Source organism: Paroedura picta, chromosome 5 (assembly GCF_049243985.1).
Source record: "Paroedura picta isolate Pp20150507F chromosome 5, Ppicta_v3.0, whole genome shotgun sequence".
NCBI lineage: Eukaryota > Metazoa > Chordata > Lepidosauria > Squamata > Gekkonidae > Paroedura > Paroedura picta.
In genome coordinates, this window is record NC_135373.1 from 53,829,584 (window position 1) to 53,851,940 (window position 22,357).

A 22,357-nucleotide genomic window follows, 5' to 3' on the forward strand; every position below is an offset into this window, starting at 1 on the left:
CTGTGACGCGGCGAGGCCGCTCCTGCGGCCGGGAGAAGCAGGAGGAGGAGGACCCCGGCCGGAGGAATCACCGCGCGGGCTGGCAGTCCAGTCTGAACGTTGAGTCCCTGGCCGGGCGAAGCAGCCTGCTGGGCCCTGGATGGACACTTGAGTGAAAGTCCAAAGGAATTCTTGAGTGAAAGTCCAAAGCTTTCCTGGAATTAACTGTGTTAATATAATAAAAAGTTATAACGCTACATCTTTGTTCTATAGTGTCAGGCTATTATATTAGTGGAGATCAAAGACAATTAGTTATTAATATGGTCTCCCAGCAACTGAGGACAATAACCATAAGCTCCAATGGTCTGGCGAATAACTTTTGATCCCTCACATAAAGTCACAGAAATGTCTTTTGAAGTCTAGTGGAAGAGCTCTAGGAATGCCTTTGCATATGTACATAATAGATCAAAAAGCCAATCATAAAAAATTATTTAGCAAAGACCAACCATGATATCATTATAATGATTTGACAGCTCATTTCTAAGCCTGAATTGATATGAACATAGCATGCAGATTTAATGCATTTTCTATACTGAATAATTGTGTTTGATTCTGGAAACTTTTTTTCATTGCTGATAAAATGGTAAGCTAGTATTTTCCTTTGAAGGCACAATTACTTAAGGCTTAAGCCATTCCAAAAATTAATGACAGCTGTCAGGTGTATTTTTATGTATATAGTCAATACCAGTCCATAGTCCTGGCATGTGGCACTTTTCATTTCCAGCAATCAACATACTCATAGGATAATAATTTGTAAATACCCATGTTTTCAGTTTTCACACATTTTAATCATATTAGTTGTTCCTTTAACGTCACATCTGAATCATAGGTGAAGTTTTTTTGTAACAAAATTTGGCAAAACTCCATGAAAAATGCACAGGTTTTTACAATGTTAGGAATTTGTAAAGTGTAGAAAGAAAAAAAACTTACATACAAATAGCCTCCTGAATCCCTTAAGAGACTCCTTTATTCTCTACCCCAATTTCATAAGCTCCAATTGATGATGATGTTACAGCTTCCATTTTGAATTTAGATTCCTTATTGCTGTGTTTGGGGAATTGTATGGAGGTGCAAACTGAGAACTCCCTCAAGGATTTGTTAGGCTGCCTCAAAAACCATAATGAGCAGAATCCTATTATTTATGTATTTATTTCAAATATTTCTGTGCTGCCTTATGACGATTTATGAAGTGACCCTGAGAGAGTACAGTTGAATATTTTAGTAGTTTCATTACAATGTGTTCTCTATGAGTCACTGATGATTAAATTATATCAGACTAATAATAAGGCAACAATAACATTTAAAAGAGTTTATATCCTACTTTTCACTATCTTAAGGAATCTCAAAGCAGCTTACAATTCCATTCCCTGCCTCTCCCCATAACAGACACCTTATGAGGTAGACGAGGCAGAAGGACTTAAGAGACAATTGTGACCAGCCCAAGGTCATCCTGCTGCCTGAATGTGGAGGAATGGGAAAGTCAGAACACACTGACTGAAATGAAAGATAACAAAAATTAGCCGCTCCTTTGATACATATGGGAAAACAATGTTTTTTTCCTAATGTCTAAAACTCAAAAGAGTAGGTGCTGCACAAACTGGGCAGAAGAGGGCTGAAGCTGACATTCTACATTTGAAAACATGCTAGCTTTCCCCCTTACTTTAGAATGTGGAAGCACACAAAAAAGAGCCTTTAGGGAGATGTTCAGGCAGATTCTTCAAGATGGTAATTCAGATACTTTACGAGGCGTCAAACGCATTTGCTATGAGGGCCAGATCTGACATAAATGCCACTTTGTCAGGCTGTGCTTTGTGTGCCATAAAACGTAATGCTAGGTACACAAGATATTTTGCCACTGACTGTGGCCCATTCCCATATTCAGCACCACAACTAACCATCCTTTGCTGAATAGGCACAAGACGTTTTGCACAGCACAACTAAGTCTGAGTCCAACGGGACCTTTAAGACCAACTAAGTTTTACTCTGGATGTAAGCTTCCTTGTGCACACACACTTCTTCGGGTGCACTGCACAGAGACCTGCGGCCTAACAATCAAGTTGCAACAACCAGAGACGCTTATGGTTCTTTAAAGACTAACACAGTTCAGGAGCTTTTGATGAGCTGGAGCAAGCAGTGCTGGATTTTATTGCCACAGGTGCAGCAGCCAAAGACAGGGGGCCAAGTGACATCAACCAGAGGAAGCCAACAAACCCTGCCTTAAAGAAACTGCTATGGTCAACAGGTTTTGGGGAGTGGAGGGGGGTAAGTCAGCCACATAATCACATCTCCTTTTGTAACAGTTCCACATTCAGCAACACGCTCAAACCACAAGGACAATTGTGCTGCTCCCTAGCAACTATCCTGCTAACAGAAACAGCATGTAGAGACAATGGGAGTAATTAGCCATCAGAGTTTGTTGGAATGGCTGTCCAAATTTCAAGTACAAGTTAGTCCAAACTCACAGTTTCAAGTCTGAGGGGAGATCCAAAAGAAGAGTTCCAAAATACAGTCCAGAGTCCAAGATGGGAGAATCAGTTTAACATACAGACTGCAAAGTCAGTTACTAGTAGACATGTTGTTCCACACAGCCACTTCCTTGCTGGCTGCTTTTAACAACACACTCACCACCCACTAGCCACCTCAGCCCTCCTCCTGCAGCCACTCATCCTCCTTGCTGATGTGGAGCTGGGGCTGCAATCTGGCACTTCACCCTCTGTGCTGCAGCTCCCCTCTTATTGTTCTCTTATGTTGTTCCTGAGGCTCTGGTGACAGGGGAGGTGAACTGGTCAGCCGACCTCTCTGTTAATAACTCAGGGTTGAGGGACTGTGAGGTCATTGGGTCTGGAACATAGTTGTGGATCCATGTCTGGCTGCTCAGACATGGTCTCCTCCTGCAGTGTACTTGTTACTGGCTGTGGATATGCATCATGTTTTGACTCTGTTGGTGCTGGCTGGTCCACAGCAGTACCACAAGCAGGCTTCAAGTTTTGCCACAGCTCCAGTTTAAATGTCTTTTGTGGATTTTTATTTCCTGCCAGTTCCATGGCATTATCCAACCTCCCAAAATATTACTTCCTATATGCAAGTACTCAGATGCACATCCAGCACCTGCTTCTGCAGTGTACAAACCTAGTGTGCTTCTCTGAATGCCTGCTCCTGTCCCTGACCTTTGCCATACCCCCTGCCCCCCACTTCCAGTCAGACTTACATAAGGCAGTGCTTGCATGCAGGGAGCCTATGGAGTATCCGTGCTTTTTCACTTTGCCTTTATTTAATCCTCACCATGCTGCCATGTTGATACCCTTCCAGGGATTCCTAATATGACTCTTCCCCTAGACAAGAAGATCAATCCTATTATGGTGAATTTCAGTCCCGAGTCCTTGACCAGAAGTAGGTGCTATGCTTCCTACAGCACCAGGGACCACACTGGGATTCAATTTCGAGTCCAGTGGCACCTTTAAGACCAACAAAGTTTTATTCAGGGCCACAGCTAGCGGCTGGAGCATTGAAAGTGAAATAGAGCCTTTCTGTTCTTCTAAAATGATTTTCCAATGCTTCCTATTATTGAAAATGGTTGTTATTGTATATTCTCCATTACACATATGTGTGTTTAAAATAAAAGTTGTTTCCTACAATCTGAATTTTGCAGACTAGAATTCTAGAAATGACTTGTCTGTTTCCTCTCCCTGTTTTCATTTAACTTGGAGGGGGCATGGGGGGGGGGGCAAGGCTGAAGCCCAGATTGAAATTTCTCAGGGAGGCTCGTCTTTGTGAGATGTTACTTAGTTAACTGTTATACACCATTTTTCTCCCCCAGTGGGAATCCAAAGCAGCTCACAAAATCCTTCCCTCACAGCAACATTCTGCAGTAGTTTAGAGATATAGACTGGGCCAAAGTCACCTGGGAAGCTTTCATGGCAGAGGGGGGATTCAGTCTTGTCCTGTGCTCTTGACCATTACACATGCTTGTCTTTGGTCCAAGGTTTGGCTATGCCTCTTTCTCAGAGTTGGCCCCATCACTTGCCTAGATATGCACTCCCTTGCCTGAAATGAGTAGGCCACCGATACCACCTCCTTTATTGCCATGCAGCTTTGGGCATTATTACAGCAGTTCCTGTTGGCATCCTTTGATACCTGATGGTGGGGCTGCAGGTAAGGATTACTGTGATAATATATGGCAAACAGTTTGCATACCTGAAATATACCGGATTAATAAGTGATAATGGCATTTCTCAGACTGGCATACCTTCTTTTCAGTTTTGAATGTTAAAAACATTTTACTTCTTTAAGAATGCTGGTCAAACTGTATGGCAACATAATGTCCATAGAAGGCACTTTACAGGGTATCATTCTGCCCCGGGAGGGGGAGGGGGAGAGCTCAGTTATAACAAATTGTCATTATCCTTTTGCTTCAAGGAGTAGTGAAAATGTCCCAGTTCATCCTTAAAAAGCTAAAAGACACAGCTTTTTGGCCTGTAAAGTCATATAGGCAAATTTAATAGTAATGAATTTATCAAATTCTCTTTCATGTCCCAATTAACAGTTAATCCAACTACTGACATTCCTCTTAAGTGGTGCATAAAATTATTGTACTTCCTGTCTGTGCTTTTTGAAATACTTTGGTTGACATTCCATGCAGGCTTTTGAAAGATGGTTATACATTTCCCAGAGGTGTACCTGTACTTTTTTTGTCCATTTTTCTTTTCATCTTTTGCACTAAACACTCCATGCCAAAATTCCAAAGATGCTTGCAAAGTGGAAAAGGCTGGGGAATCAAATGTACACAAACCCCCTGTAATAGGATGACCAGGGGCTTAGAGTATGATGCCACCAATACACAGATGATGGTGGATAAGGTGGGTCTGGTCAACTCCTAAATAGGTGCCCGGAGAAGGCAATGGAATGGATAAGGGCCAGGAGACTGAATCTTCAGCCATACAAGACTGAGGTATCTTTGATTGAGAATTGAGGGGACAGCCTAGCCTGGAAGAGGTTGGATTCCTTTTGATGAGCAGCTTTGTAGTTTGGGAATGCTACTGGCATTTTATCAGCTTCACTTGATATGCCTGCAATGGCCCAAAAAGACAGTCTGCATTCAAAAGTCTTCCTGTCTACCAGAAGTGGTTTATCCTAGTAGCACATGTAGCACATGCTATGGGCCCTGTGGTTCCAGGTCCCCTGCAATGTTGTACAGTTTGGTGCCTATATACTGTGATTGTTATGGGTCTTCATACTATGTCGCTTGCACACCACAAGAAAGAAATAAGGGCAGTACACATGCTATGCTCGTTACTGAGCATGTGCATCACACACTGAGTTCAGGATAATACTAGTAAATGTTTTCAGCAAAGTGAAGCTATCAGTTGTTGCCAAAGTTTCAACTATCCCTAGAAATGGTGCATCAATGTTACTTGTGCAGCACAAGTAACAGCACCAGTTGTGCTCTGCTAAGGCCCCGTGAATCCTTAAAGTGGCTCTGGTGCAACAGGCCCTGCAAAGACATACTTTTTAGCACAGTCAGGTTCAGGACCGTCTCTTCCTTCTCTGGTGATATGACTGTTGTGACATGCAACTCCTTGCTTGCTGCTCAGCAGAGCCTATACTGTTTGGCAGGAAAGGTGAGTCCTGGATTTGTAAAGTTTGAAGACTGCTGGTACCTCCATCTGGCAACTGCGTTCTCCAAACAAGATTGGCTCTGCTTCTTGAAATTCTTTTCACTGGGGCTGCCTGGGATTGAACCTAGGATTTTCTGTATGCCCAGCAGGTGCTTTGCCCTGGCGCTGTAACTCCACCCAACTGGAAGAGTAACTGTTCTGAAACAATAGATTTTAAGTTTCCTCTTCTCTTAAAAGCATTGCAAAGCCTTTCAGGAGTTCTCATTAGTATGCCGATTGTGTTCCCTTCAATAAACATTAAGTTCTAGCTTTAGCTTCAGGGCACAGTACATTAAAACAAGTGGAAGTTATATACTGTAAAGATTGTTTCCCCCCTTGCAGTGTAAATTTACTTTGAAGGTTGTGACGTTTCACTTGGGAAAATTTGAGTATTTCTTAACAATTTATGGATCTTTTTTCTTCATTAAAGGAAGGGGGGGACTTTCCTTAAGGATAAAAGCATTATTCACTTCCCATTCAGAACAATCATTACTGAGAAGGTTCATAACTATGTTTCAGAAGACCCTTGTTGGAATCGAGAGTTCTTCCGAAGTGGGTTAACAATATATCAATGTCACTGTCTGCCATTCATTATCTGCCTAATCTTTCTGCTGTGCATAAATCAATAATTATTTATCATACAACATTATCCCAAAGTGCCAAGAACTATTTTGGAGAGTTGTGTTTTTTTTTTTTGGGGGGGGGGTATTTGTTTTAAAAGGAAACTCTACTTGATTAGCTATAATCTCATTAGAACAGGCAATGCTGGAGGAATGGACAGGAATAGTTGTTGAAAGTGGAGGACCAAACAAACCTTAGGTAACAAAATACCAATGGTGGGACAGTTGTCTCATTGCCATGATTAGTAATGTGGAAATGACAGAACCACATTGAATATAGGGACAGAGGTTTGCATTGTTACACATGAAGGGCCCAGACCAAAGGTTTTAGACCTAGACTAGATCAGCTTGATGGGTGGCCATTTTGTACAATGTGTCATCAATAAGATACAGCCATTTTATCTCTGATAAATCAGTATATATCATGAACCTGAGTGCACATCAGTATGGCGGGGGGGGGGGGTGAGTTTTTTACTATTTAGAAGATTAGCAAATGATCGAGACTGAATGAATATTGTGCATTTGTAAAATTAGTTTCTAGGTAGAGATGGTGTATGAATTTACATGAATTTAAAATTATGAAGAGAAAGGAAGATTTGATATAGGGTTGCCATTGAATATGTCTTTAGACAAGAATGATGTGGTGAATTATTGCCTGGTCTCTAATTTGCCTTGTTGGGCAAGGCGCTAGCGAGAGCAGTAACAGAAAAACTTCTTTGCCAGATCACCTGGTGATCTAGTAGAGAAAACCAGGGCCATTCTGCTGTGATTAAATGGCTAAAGGTGAACAACTGGAAACTGACAAGATGAAGGTAATGTCAGGGCAATCCCTGTGTCTTTTGCTACAAGAATTTTCTACCTCTGATCTCAAAAAGTGGTTCACTGTCCAGCACCTGTTGTAATTCATTTTGAAGTTTATAGGTCCATCTGAACTCAATCTTAGCTGTAATTTCAATATGAGATATTGATGTCCCTCAATCCCACAGACTTTCAGAAACAGAAATACACAATATAAGTGGTTGATTGTTTTCCGGAAGTGACCCTAATTCAAAGTATATTATCTCAAAGAGGTGGAAATATCAGTATGCAGCAGATCACTCTTGTGCCTTTCTGGTTATACTAAGTGAATCCCCCATGTTTATCCCCCCTAATATTACAAAGCTAAGTTTATTGATTATGTGACTGAATATTATCCCATGTTTTCTTACATTTAATCTTTAAGCTACCATTTTCAATGCAAACATTAAAGTCAGCTGAAAGCATTATTTGTGCCTTGGGATATTTAACCAAAAGTTCATAGACATAGCTTTCCAAGTGACATGGGCATGTTGGGAGGCAATGATCTGGCTTTTAGACAAAAACTCTATGGCAAAATTAGCTTCTATCATAAAGTTTTGCCCGAAAACCAGACTGTCACCCACCCAATGTCCCTGATGTGCCTAACATCTCTTTCAGGTCACATAGGCACATCATAAACGTCTGGCATTCTTCACTTTTGGGAGGATTAATTTGGGCAGACAGGTGTAGTCTGAAAGAAGGAGACCTGGAATCCCTAGAAGATACTCCTCTTAACACATTATTGAGTGTTCTAATTGCCTCTCAGAGCCCTGAAGGTTATATACCTCCTGCTTGCTTAATACACTGACAAGATGGCACCTTTCCTGCCTTTATCTGTGTGCCCCTGTTCTTGCCTCCCAACTAACTTACAGTTATGTTTTGAATTCACTGATGTTTTCACATGGTCTTGAAAAGCCTCCCCGCAGAAAGTGCAAGGGAGTAAATCTAGCCCAGGTATTGCCAGAGTATGGGTAACTGGGGCCCAATCTTGCTTTTCCAGGAGTGGGACACATATGAGGCTCAAACAATGTTGGTTAAAGGCGATGCAGAATCACATCTAATAACACCAACAATTGCAAACCTGCTTTCTTTAAAGGCAGTGTAATCCTAGCTAGAACAGGCAGGCTCTTCAGTCGTGGTAAAGTGTATTAGACACCAACAGCATTTCAGTTTTGCCTTGAATAAGCTTTAGTTTCTACCCACATCTACCTCATTCCTGATTTCAAACACATTCTCAGAACAGGGTCTGCCAAAAGAGAGAAATAATGAGTTGTATGTGTTCAATATATTGACTTACAGCGCACCATTCATCCCCAAGTAGCTCTTGGGGTGCTAGATGTACATTGAAATATACATTAAAAGTGCCAGCAATGTAGCCTTGGGGATATATGTGATTCTGAACCACTCTGACCTAAATTTGCAGCGCATGTGCCTTGAAAGGTGTCTTTTGATAGAACAAAATTGAAATGGCAGGCTGAAACTACTGCCTATTGTTTTTACTCATCATCAATATTTTTTATTTCCTCACATTACTCTCTATGCTCTTTTAGTGTTGCTTAAGAAGTAAAACTCAGAAATGGCTTTCTAAAGTCATCAGTTTGGGGCCCTCAGGTGGGTTTCAGTGCTCTGCCTTTTCAACTATTATGGGCAAATATGTTGTTGCTTTTGTGTGAAAATAGCACATACAGAGAACGTGGCGATGCCCTGCACCCTCCCTCTTTTTCACGCATAAGAGTTTAATGTAGAGAAAACATTGTGAATTGTTCTGATTCACCACTGGTGAAGTTACAACTCTGGCTTCTAGCCCTCCTGCCATGTAACTGTGTTGTTATGTGATTTGTCCAGAGGAGGGCAACAAAGATGGTAAGGAGACCAAGATGTATGAGAAAAGGTTGGGGGAGCTTAGTCTGTTTAGCCTGGAGAGAAGATGACTAAGAAGGGATCTGATAACCATCTTCAAGGATTTAAAAGGGTGCCATATAGAGGATGGAGCAGAGTTGTTCTCTCTTGCCCCTGAGGGAAGGACCAGAATCAATGGGATGAAATTAATTCAGAAGAAATTCTGTCTAAACATCTGGAAGAGGTCCCTGACAGAGCAGTTTCTCAATGGAACAGGCTTCCTTGGGAGGTGGTGGGTTCTCCATCTTTGGAAAATTTTAAACAGAGGTTGGATAGCCATCTGACAGAGAGGCTGATCCTATGAAGGCTTAAGGGGGTGGCAGGTTGCAGTGGATGAGCGATAGGGTTGTGAGTGTCCTACATAGTGCAGGAGGTTGGACTAGATGACCAATGAGGTTCCTTCCAACTCTATGATTCAATATATTTGTAGTACTTTGGGTCCTGCCACCTGGAGTCGTGAATTTGGAACGGCCACTGTTCAGAGTTCTTAGAATATATAATATTAGTGAATAAGCTCGCTGTAGTCTTAATGCAGCGGGTGCTAGTGGGGCTTCAAAGTTAGCGGGCCCTGTGCGGCCGTGGGGCGGGGCGGAGTGGCAGCGCATGGCTTGTGCGGGCCCCAGGAGTCGGCGGGGCCAATGCGGACGTGGCGCAGCATGGCTCGTCTCGTCCGCCCCGGCCGCAGCACGGGCGACCTGGGGGCGTGTAGAGGGTTGTTGCGAGGTGGGCGCGGCAATGAGGCGAGGCCACGGAGAATTGGCGACCTACTGTGGCGGAGCCATGTGGGCATGACGCGGTGTGGCTCGGTTCAGCATGGCTCATCGCCCCCCCCCCCCGTGGTGCGGGCAAGCCGGGGCTGTGTGGAGCATTGTCAGCAGGCGTCGTCGTCGCAGCGAGGAGGCAAGATCTCAGCGTTGTGGCGAGGCGTTGACTTGCCGTGGCGGAGGCAAGGCAAGCAGTGGCGGTGGGCGGGCGGGCGCAGGCAAGAAGGAAGGGGGCAGATCCAGCGCCAAGGGACCAATTGAGTCCAGCGCCAAGGGACCAATTGCGTGCTGCGCTGTGCGCAGTGCACAATTGGTCCCTTGGTGCCGGACTGACAATCGGAGGGCCCAATCGTCAGGCGCTTTGTGCCTGCCGATTGGGCCTCCCAATTGTCAGTCTGGGGCAAGGGGCCTATGGGTACCCTTCCTCATCACGGACAGGGCCCACCTTTGGTGCCCTTAATGAATTATTTAATCCACTCCGCTAGGAGCGGTTAACAATTGTGGTGGAATGGTTAAGAGTGGCGGCCTCTCATCTAGAAAGCTGGGTTTGATTCCTCACTCCTCCACGGGCAGGCTCTGAGTTCTCTCAGAGCTCTCTCAGCTCTACTTACCTCATAGAGCACTGTGGGTAAGGAAGGGAAATGTGTTTGTAAGATGCTTTGAGCCTCCTTTGTGTATAAAAACAAGCTCTTCTTCCAATGACACATTAATGTAACAATTCACATCATTCAAAACCTTTCACTTTTGTGGAAGACTGTCTTTCTTGTTATACTTATTTTGCCAATCAGTTTCTAAGACTTGATTTACTAACCTTTATATGTAATCTATCTCATTTCTGAGTTCTTTAAGAACTCCTGGGTGCACGCCATCAGGACCTGGAGACTTACTGGCTTTTAATTTCCCAGTAGATCTATAACCATCTCTGGTCACCTCAGTTTGGCTCTGTTCTTCAGACTCCAGGGAGGAGCATGAGATGGGGCTTCAGGGAATCTGGCGAAGTGCCTGCCCTGTCTTTTGCACTAGATAGAATATAGATTCTTGCTTTGTTGTGTTTTTTCCCAGGAACATTTCAGGCCCACTTTCCCAATACTGGCTTCATCATGGTGGTATAGAATATCAAGCAGAACTAAAATGTGCATCTAGAGAAATAGAAACAGGATATTTATATATGCTTATAGCTTTCTGAATTATGGCAGTAATCAGTGTTGCAATTAACTGTTGCTAACTAATTAGGACCGAGTTTTAAGAACTTCCATTCCATCTTAACATCTTCTCTCTGGAAAGCGATTTCCATCTACCATCTTAAGGAAAACCTGGCACTCAAATTTTGCCATAGTTTATTCTAAGTTCTGATATGTTCTGATTGTGCTTAAATATGGGGGAGATTCATTCCTAGAATAGCTGGGGCAGGGGGAAAGAGGAATACATCTCCTAAATGAAGGACAAAAATGCAAAACATTTTCTTTTCTACTTCAACACCCAGATCTTTCTTTGGAAAGCTGCTGATATACAATGGCAAGGGAGGGCATGATTGTGCGTGTGATACTGACTGAGATAATCTCTCTGTCTCTGTCTGTCTCTGTCTCTTTCTCTATTTCTGTATGCCTCTGTCTGTCTCTGTCTCTGTCTGTCTGTCTGTCTGTCTCTCTCTATATATATATATATGAATGAGAGATTTTTCTTCTTTATTTATGTATCTAGAGAGTTAGATGTCTATCATCTACTCTTGCATTGGAGCTCTATAATTAAAAAGGAATTTTGCCAAATGAGTGAAATCTGTTGTTTGAAGTAAGGGTCCCCCCCCCTTTATTTATCTCTTTCTTTTGCAGAGCTATAAGCTTTAGCATTGGAATCGGTGGCTTTATACCCAGGAGCTTGTCATCACTGACAGTACGAGGCAAGGGCCAGACTCATCAGCTGTCTAAAAATAGCCATGGCTAATAGAAGCTCGGAGTAGAGCCACGATCAGATCTTTCCTGAGGGTGGAACAGCAGAGCTGCTGTTCTGTGCTTTTCTCCTCTTTGCCATGAGAATTTAGGATGTGCGTGCCTTTTGCAGAGATGATCTTTAAAGTTTTGCACTCGGAGCATATGCTGTTCTGTCACATTGCCTAAAGAGGATACCGTCTGCTTCCCTGTTCTGGGAGATGAATCAGAGGGTTTCCCTGACAATATGGACAGGATCATTTCTCGTTTGGTCTCCCCCAACAAGAATCTGAACTTAAAGTTATGTGATGCGTGCTTTAGAGCACAAGGCAAATGCTTTTTTCAGTCATTTCTTTGGGGAAAAGGGCTGATCCATGCATATATGTTCAGCACTCAAAGCCTTAGCTGTGAATTGCAGTCATGAAAATGAATGGTGCTTGGGTGATACCAGATGAAATAAACGTTCATTCTGGAAGGGCAGCTTCAGCCAAGCAAGAACTTCTTTGAGGAAAGAGGAGCATGGTCTTTTCACTTCCATGGGAATTTGGAGATGAACAAGAAGATCTATTGGGTCTTCCCTGTTATACACTGAGTCGTTCTCAGGGCTTTTCTGCACATGAGGAATGTAGCCGTTCAGCCCCCAAAGGCAGGCGGCATATTCTGGCCCCTCCATTTAACGTTGCCTACCTCTAGAGGCTGGCCAGCAGCTGGCTTTTGATTTCCACCATTTTAACTTGCGACTTTGGGAATCACACAACATGGATTCACCATCCTAAAATGTGTGATTCCCCCGGAGAACAACCAGCCTGCAAACAGTGGAAAGAAGGTATGGAGGGCGAAATGCGCTGTAGCCTGCTCTGTGTTGTCCTGCCCTCGTTCCCGCCATGCCCCCTCCATTCCTTGCCCAGCGGAGGCAGATCCCCCTCCCCATCATTTCAAACAGCATAAGTCTATTTTTAGGTGATCTTAACTAAGTGCATCCTTCCTTTCCTCTTGGGTTCTAAGACCCCCATCTCTTCATCTCCTCTCCCCCCCCCCATCTTGCTACTCAGACATTCCATGCCAGTCCACAGTCACCCTGGACTCCTTCCCTCCTTCTCCTTCCTTCCCCAGCACCTATTAAGTTGCTTTCCAATACTATGACGCTAGCTTTAAATGTCTGATTCCATTAGAAATGGAACCAAATTATGAAAACAAATTTCCACTTTCCTTGTTGAAGCAATTGTTGAAAGATTAACAGCTTGATTCAATAAATGTTGTCAGATACTATAGTTTGCTTTTAAGGAGCAATTTCTTTAACTATCTTTGTGGCATCTGCTGCCAGCTATATGGATTAATGTGGCATTAAGGCGGCATATCGAATGATTTCCCCATGGATACCACTGAGTGTTGTTTCACTGCAGATATCAGTTGGCTGATTTAAGAGTGGTTCACTTCTTGGGAGTCAAAGGGGTTCCTTCACTGCCTACAAGAGCTCACCATTTGTGGCCAATGGGGCAGTCCCACAGCGCTTGGCCAGTGTGGTGAGAGCCTCTCACAGCTCAGTTGGATGTAAAATGTATCTGAGCTGGATTTAGTCTGCTGCTGCCAAGGAGAGGATGGGATCCAACCCAAGGAGCTAGGGCATTAAAAGCCAATGGGGAGATCAGGAAGGGAGCAGGAAGCTACATCAAGATGAAGCATCTGAGGAAGGAAAGAAAGTAGTGGCAGGGAGACTGAAGGCAGGGGCTGGAGACAACAGGACAGCCCCCACTGCAGCCTGTAGTCTGAGTGTGGAGGATTGGAAGGACCAAAGAGCAGCAGAGATGGGACAAATAGGATGGTTGGAAACAAAATGCTGGGGTTGCTGGAATGAGTGCCTATAAGCCCCAGGAACCCCAGAGTAGTTTGCTCAGAACTGGCAAAGGCAGAGTTTGGAATGTGAAGCTGGAAGGCACTGGAGGAAGAGTTTACCCTGTGCCAGTAACTCCCATAAACTGCAGTAGCATGCCCTGGTGCACAGATTTTTAGCCCTTACGCATAGAATTTTGGCTCAGCACAGGACAACATCGAGATGGGGCGCTTTGTCAGGTCTTTGGTTAGCACCTCCCCAGGCCAACCAAACAGTTTGGTCAACTCCTATACCCCCAAGACATTAACATTTCAGGAATGGGCGGAGGGAAGGGAGAGTTCTTATTGCCACCTGTATATGTTGTTGTATTATTGGGGTTTAATGGGGGGGGGATTGGGTGTTTTATTGCCCATACTGTGACCCACCACAATCCGTTTGTGGGAGTGGTGGGATATACATCCCTAAATAAATAAATAAATAAATAAATAAATAAATAAATAAATAAATAAATAAATAAATAAATAAATAAATAAATAAATAAATAAATAAATAAATAAATAAATAAATAAATAAATTGCTTGGCGCCTGTTGGTGCTGAATTGGAAGTTTTTGCTTGGAAGTCTGAGAACTGAGCAGGGCCAGGATGTGGAGCTACTTCTCTTGCATCTAAGCCACTCCCTGCTCCATCTAATCTTCTCCCCTGCTGCCCTGGAGGGGAGTGCATGGCCACCAGCAACCGGCTGTCCATTACTTTCCCTAGCTGAGTGTGGGAAAGGCAGAGAGGAGTGTGGGTTGGCCCTGGGGTTGGGGTTTGTGGGGTGCTGTGAGCAGAGAGGTTTGTCGGGAGGGATGGGAAATCATAAATGTTCAGCATGGGGATTAGGAAAGATCTAGATTGGGACATCTGTAGAGAATGCAAAGCGAGTATGTTGATCTGAAGCAGAAGCCATCTAATATGTTATATTTTTATTCAAATTAAAAACTGATGCAGGGGTCTAGTTTGGGTGGGGGGGTGGATGTGGGGGGCAGGGGTAGGATTGACTATGCATTTTAGAGTGTTTTTGTGCAAGTTTTAATGTGGATGTTTCTAAGATCGCTTCCAGATTTGGTTTTGAATCCACTCATATAAAAGTAACTTTTCAGCAGCGGTGATTACCCTATCCTGCAAAGCCCAGCTATTTCTGCTGCCTTACTTTCCCCCTCCCCCCCACAAGTTGCCATGTCTGGGATGGGCTTTGGCTCTCTGGTCTTTGCCTAGACCTCTCAGCCAGATCATGTGCAGCACTGCAAAATCTTCTTTAATAGCCCTGCCCTTGCCAGTCTGCTGTTGCTTGTTTGCTGGAGGAAACAGAGCTGGAAGGAACCCCAAGGGTCATCTAGTGTAGCCCCCTGAACAGTGCAGGAAATTCACTGGAGAAGATTGTGCCTCCATTCTGGTTGCAGCCTTCCTGCTTGGAGCAGGGCTAGGCTGGAGTGTGCATCCATGATACTGACAGTTTTTCAGGCAAGGTATGTTGCATGCCCCATTCTTGGCATCCTGGACTGGCTGCAGCAGAGCTCCATATTTAAAAGAAGTTTTGGGGGTTGATTGACAGCTGGGCTGTTTTGATGGTTTCAGCTGGTTTATGGCTAAAATGGGGGGCTGATCATTTAAATAACTGGTTGGTGACCTCCCTTCTGTGAGTACACCTTTAAGACCATCATGACAGTGGGTCAGTTCATAGTCTGAGATAGAGTGCTTGCACTTGAAAGCTCACACCTTGAATAAATCTTTGTTGGTCTTAAAGGTGACACTGGACTCTGATTTTGTTTTGTTGTGCTGCTTCAGACTAACATGGCTACCCACTTGAATCTTCCCTGGGTGTGTGAGAGGATAGCCGCATGTTCATTTCTGGAAGGGGTCCTGTATGGGGAGGGCCAGACTGTCTCAGTGTGGTACAGCACCTGATTTGCTTGCAGAAGGCCCCAGGTTCAATCCCCAGTATCTTCAGCTGAATATGTCAGACAATAGGTGATCTGAAAGACCTCTGCCTGAGATCCTGGAGAACTTCAGCTTGTCTGAGTATGCAGTACCAAGGGTCTGATTCAGTGGAAGGCAGCTTCATGGGGAGGGGCTGTGTGGCTCAATGGAAGAGCCTTCACTTGGTACACAGAGGCTCAACTCCTGGCATTTTTAGTTAAAAGGATCAGGCAATATGTGAAGAATTCATTCTGAGAGTATTTACATGGTTATGGTCATCCCCCCCCCCCAGCCCCAATATTTCTACAAGACTTTTACAATGTTATGGTAATAATCTTCTAGGAAACTCTACTTCTTCCAATAGTCAGATGTAGACCCACTCACAACTTTAATGCTAGTAACCCTTTTGGCTCACAAAGTAGATTTTTTTTTTGCTTATAAGTCCCCATGGCTTGGAGAGGACATTGCCGAGTACTCGACAGTGTAGGAAGGGTAGGTCTCAGGGGACGTACCAGTCCTAGTGCAGGTGTAAGGGAGTTGGACAGAGAGGGTCTGGAGAAACCAGAGAGGAATTATCTGGGAAGGAAGAGGCACTTGGCCTCCAGAGGGCTGTAGGGAATTGCAGTGAACTGAAGACAGATCACGGGACCAAAGCAGCACTGAGGATGACTGGAACTTTTGTGGGTGAGTATAGAAGTGTAATGAGGAACCCAGTGAGTCAACACCTTGTTGGGAAAAGAAACTTACTAGTGTTGCATGGCCAAGGAAGAGCAAGGGAGGGACTTTGTTATCATTGTAGCAACTGGTGATGCCCATTCCTTGTGGTGCTGTCCACTCCTCAGTGAGTCTGGGGGCCTCTGGGGTATGGTATTAGAAATAACAGTGGGGAAGAATTCAGGATTGAAATTAGTTTCTGTTCATCTTGCACTTCTGTATTGTAATGAAATGACAGGCCCCAGATTTCTTAAACAAATAAAATATTGTGCAAATACATAAGTCAGCACATCCTCATGGGTAAACCTGTACGTACCTGAAGTCTTTCTGAAATGTTCGCGTAATGAACATCCTCATGTAATATACATTTGACTGAAAATATCTAGCATGTTCATAGTGATAACTGTAATACATGATATGTCTTGGAAAAATCAATGAGTCAGCCTCGCTAAATATAAGATGAAAATGCTATGCCTCCCAGTGCGTTAGATTTTTAAAAATATAAATAAATGGCAGAGGAGCTGCTTTCTCATCCTTCCAGTACAGACAGAGTTGCTTCATTAAGGAATTGTACAAGACATCTTTTTCAGAGATAGTAAATAGCTGCTGGGCTTTTCAAATAAATGTGAATCTTACGATGCTGACTGAGACCCATGTGCTGAATAAATCATCAAAAGCAAATGCTCTTCTAGCTGTGTTTAAGAGAGAATTGTTTTATTGATTTACATTTCTAAACGAAAATTGAATCTCGGGGTTGTTAAGGCTATGATTTCCTGTACAAGCCCACTCCCCCCCCCCCATTTTTTAAAGTTTTTAGTGGAATTAGGATGAAAGTGAGATCATAGCCAGTAGGGTTGTGTGCGATGGCGGCTGAATCGGCTGTTCCAGGCTGACCCAGCCAGCGTCGCGCCGCGGAGGGGAAGGGGAGGCACAAGCGCCGGTGCGTAACTCGGCGCACACACACAGGTGTGGAGCTCCAGGCCCTGTGAGGAAAGGCTGGGGGACTTGGGAATGTTCAGCCATGAGAAGAGGAGGTTGAGAGAGGGCATGACTGCTCTCTTCAAGTATTTTAAAGGTCTATCACTTGAAGGAGGGCTGGGAGGAATTCCTATTGGTATCAGAGGATAAGACCTTCAGTAGTGGGTTCAAACTATGCATAGAATGGTACTGACTATTGGAATTCACAGTCAGTGAAATCAGCTGCCTATGGAGGTAGTGAGCTCCCCTTCACTGGCAGACTTCAAGCAACGTCTGGACAGATACTTTTTATGGATGTTTTAGGATGATCGTGCATTGAGCAGAGGGTTGCACTAAATGGCCTGTATGGTCCCTTCTAACTCTATGATTTGATGAAAACTTGATAGGTTATTTTCCCAATTATGAATCCAAATCATATATAAAGAGCAAACTAAAAAGTAACGTGAGTATCATGGTTCCCAGCATCATTTCATAGTTTGTAAATAGCCCACATTTATAAGGAACAAATATAAATTTATGTATTTCCAAATGTTTACATGCCTGCCTTTCTCTAGAGCAGTGGTTCTTAACTGCCTTAATGCCACAACCCCTACAGTAGGGGCAGCGGTGGTACATGTGCAGATGTCCGCACGTGGGTGAGCACACATGCGCACGTGCCACTGCTCCTGCTCGCCATGGTGTTCGCTGTGGCACTGGCCTCCTCCAAGACTTCCATGAACTCCGAGTCAGCATGGAGGAGGCCAGCGCCATGTGGCTGCTGCCACCGCCACTGCCCCCCAGGAAAGGGACAAACGACCCCTTGTGGGGTCACGACCCCCACATTGAGAACCACTGCTCTAGAGCAATTCAGAACTCAAGGTTGGTAACTAAAATATCAAATATGATAAAACTATATAGCTTCACATTGATAAAAAGCAATTACCATAAATATTTAAAAGTCAAATATAAAATATAAATGCTAGGATAGTTTACATTATGTTAGATTTAGGTTAATACCTTTTAATGTTGTGTTTGTATCATTATATTGTAAGCTACCTCAGGCAAGTTTCTGGAGAGATAGCATAAAACTTTTCTATTATTATTTTATCTAAAAACATGACAGATGGTTGTTAGAGTGTATTAACTAGGATCTCAAAGACCAGGTTCAAATCCACAATCTGTCATAGATGCTGGATGACCTCAGCCCAATCCACATCAAAATGGAGGTAAGCATAACGTTGTGTAAGCCCTTTAGGCTGTTATTGATGAGAAAGGCAGGGTATAAATGAAGTAAGCAAGTAAATGGCTGATGCTCCATCAGCAAAGTACTCACCCATTCTCCCCCCCCCAGACTGCCTCAAAAGTCATCCTGATCAAATCTGATTTTCATCTACTCTCTCTCTCTCTTCCACAAAGTTATTCCACAAAATACCATCACACTGGACTGTTCCAAAATATATCTGAGACAATGGGGGAATTGACAGTAAGCCTTGGTGGTAAACCAAGGCTTCCATGCAGGAACATGCCAGATGAGGTGTTCCTTCAGCTGTGTGGGTCATGAAGTTCATGACTTTGAACCAGTTCTGAGAACAAATAGGCAGCCTGTTGAGGACATTCAGAATAAGTGATGTGGTCTAGTAGGCTAGTTCCAGATAACAAAAATGATGGACCATAATTAGCGTTGAATTCCATAGCACAGATGTATAGAATTGGGATCCCAGAATAGAAGCTGGGACTTTTAGCCCTTTGTGGCACTTTTATATCGTTCAATAGGAAGTGGTTACACCTTTCGTTTTCTGTTTGTGCCTGCAGTCTGGCAGCTCAGTGCACAGGGTGAGGCCAGTCCATTTACTTCATTTTCTGTTTGTGCCTGCAGTCTGGCAGCTCAGTGCACAGGGTGAGGCCAGTCCATTTACACACAACATCTCAGTGCATACAAGAATGCTTATGTGCCCTTCTCAGGGGATCTGGTTGGTAGAATCAGTCTTGCTGTATTTTTCTCTTGAATAATATACAGCCTTATATTTCTTTTGACTTTGTTCAATGCCTTTGGTCAGAGGAGCATGAGAATAAAAAGAATATATAGTTGTAATGCACGCCAATGTTGTCTGGTCTAAAGAAGCATTAAATAATGCAATAGGAAGAGTTATAGGTTGGAATCCTATGCAAGAACAGGGGAATTTACTTCTGAATAAACATGCAAAAGCTTGAACTGTTGGTCAGATAAACAAGTTGTAAATTACGAGAAAACTAGTGCTTATTTTTTATGCAAGAATATGCGAACCCATTTTTGCAGTCCTGCGGATAGGGGAGGAAGCAAGGGCAAAGGAGAAGAACAAAACACCAAAGACATGACTGGAGAGAACAATAGTCCATAGCTTCATTGAGTACAAGTAGTAATGCAGCATAGGGATGAATCTAGCATTGGGTGAACCACCTGCTGCCTGATACTATCCCATTCCCATAGCCCATCTGCTCAGGGAGCAAACATGGAGTGGCAAGTCCCAAGATCCCACAGGGTCACAAGCCACTGCATAGTTCCTTTACCACCTGGTAGTGAGTGCCAGCCAACAGACCCTCTGCATGTTCCCATTCACAACCATTTAAAGGGGTCCTCAGAATGGGGAAGGCAGGCATGCAGGCATAGCCCCTCCAGTGGATCTTGGCCAATGCCGAAATGGCCACAAGAGCTGGCAAACAGCCCTATTCCCATGAAAAATCCTATTACTGCCGACAACAAAGCAGCTCATCATGAATGCCATGAACTGTCCTGACAATATTCTGAGAAATGAATGCCACAGTCCCTGAAGAGGACCATATGTAATGTAATATGTAGTTGGGATACCCATCCCAGTTTTAAGTATGATGGTTATATGTACTGTAAATTGTAAGAACCCAGATAAATGTAACCTTTGACTAGTTGCCAAAACACATTTTAGGACTTTTTCTGTGCCTTTCCTGGGAATAAGCCCCACTTAATAGATTTTAGTAGAGTTCTTACCTTAGGGTGTTTTTATGTAAGGTAAAGGTAAAGGTATCGCCTGTGAAAGCACCGAGTCATGTCTGACCCTTGGGGTGACGCCCTCCAGCATTTTTATGGCAGACTCAATACAGGGTGGCCTTGCCAGTGACTTCCCCAGTCATTACCGTTTTACCCCCCAGCAAGCTGGGTACTCATTTTACCGAACTCGGAAGGATGGAAGGCTGAGTCAACCTTGAGCTGGCTGCTGGGATCGAACTCCCAACCTCATGGACAGACAGCTTCAGATGGCATTTCTGCTGCTTACCACTCTGTGCCACATTTCAGTATCTGTGGCCTAATTCACACAAGAAGGGAAATGAGGTTGAACACAGAACTGGGAGGAATTGGTTGCCATGTAATCTCCCCTTAAGAAGAGTCTCCTGTCTGATTTTTCCTTCACGTATCTGAAGACATGGATAATCTGAAACCACTATGCCACAATTCCCAAAGGTTAGTCCTCTCCCACACTCACGAACATTCTAAACCACAGGTTCTTGACACCCATCTATCCATACCTACACCCTCATTTGTCACCATGCCACACAACCTCCCACACAACACACACATTCAACCCCATGTCTTTACAGACTAGACAACTCCTCCTCTTTCTCTTCCATCCGCCATGTTCTAGTGACCATTGTATTCCTGGATACAACAGGCTTTACCCCAGTGTTCAGATAAAAGGATATCCAGTGTTCCAAGAGGTCATTTACCTTTTCAGTTTGCAAAAGGTAGCTTAATGGCCTACTTTCCTCTTGTTGCATTAGCCACAGATAGATGGTTGGAATTACCTAAAATTATGAGATGTTAACTTTTCATTTTCTACCTGCCTCTTCCACATTAGCACAGCTGTGGGATGCAGCTCAGTTACAAATCTTAGTGCTGTTGTGCTGGCAAATCTTTGCTAGAGAACTAAACAGAGCACAATTGCTCCTGTTTGAATTTCTTATGACTCCAGCATTAATGGAGGATGAAAATTCTTTTGAATAACTAATGGTGTGTTCAAAAGGTTCCATGAAATTATAACTGGGAGAGTGTTGGATATTTGTTTCTTGCTTGTTTACCTATGCTAAGCACCCACTTTTTAAATCCTTTGTTAATGAACGTGTATTTTGCCAGCTTGGCAACCTCTTTACATCCAACCAAGACACCATCCAAAAAGACAAAGGGAAAGCAATAATGCTCCATCTGACAAATAAAACCTTGTTCTGTTCCAATTAATTGAATGCCAGCTGTTGCTTAGTGTGCGTGAGTTATTTTTGGATATTCAGGATTTATTTGGGGCTGATTAAAGCCGAATGAAAGCCATAGTTATTTATCAGCCTCATAATTAAGCCTCGTTGTTGGTTCTGTTGGTAATTAATGTTGCATTGTTCAGAAGTGTGCTTAGTCTAATAAAGCCATCTAGCTCTTTGCACAAAAATGACACGTTTCTCACTAATATGAATATTTGTGCAAGTGGCCCAAGAACTGGCCAAGGTCAGCTTTAGGAATCTGAATTTCAATCTCAATGGCCACTTAGTGTTTATTTGATCATGACTATGAATATATATTTTCTTGTATTTCTAGTTAATTCAGGCTGGCCCTGCTCATGAATAGTAATGTGCACACAGCTGATCTGTCTGCAAATGATCACATGCATAAACATGAAAACACTGTTAACTTACAATAATAAGCACCCTCTTGGATTTCGGTCTCAGCTCAACTTTATAATTCTAATTTACTATGTACTGCTGTATTCTCCCCTTCTGCCTTTCTCTTACTCCTCTTGGCACGTGTTTTGACAATTTAACATAGCTTCTGGAAAAAGGGACCTATATTAACTTCTGCAGTTGACTCAGAACATCCTCTAGTGTCCTGCTTGATGCTTTCTTATATGAATACATTGTGGTAATATAGTGATAGTTGCATTCTCGGTGAATAGGATACAGACTCTGGAAAGCCCCACCAAAGACAAGATGAAAATAAATCCTATTTTTAAAAGTAGGCAGTAGGATAGGTAGAGTTTTGGGAGGATATGATGTCATTTCTGTTCAGTGTTCTAGGAACTTCTCTTAAAGTCTATGGTAAAGACCATAAAGTCATAGGGAAATTTCTAGAGCTTCACTATTATAACCATGTTTTCTCTTGCTCCT

The 22,357-nt window shown here is 43.4% G+C and overlaps 1 protein-coding gene across 6 annotated transcripts in view; it reads left to right on the forward strand.

Moving 5' to 3' along the window:
* The window catches only part of CACNA2D1 (calcium voltage-gated channel auxiliary subunit alpha2delta 1), a 419,757-nt gene that overhangs the window by 265,582 nt on the left and 131,818 nt on the right, over positions 1 to 22,357 (forward strand). The window lies entirely within an intron of this gene.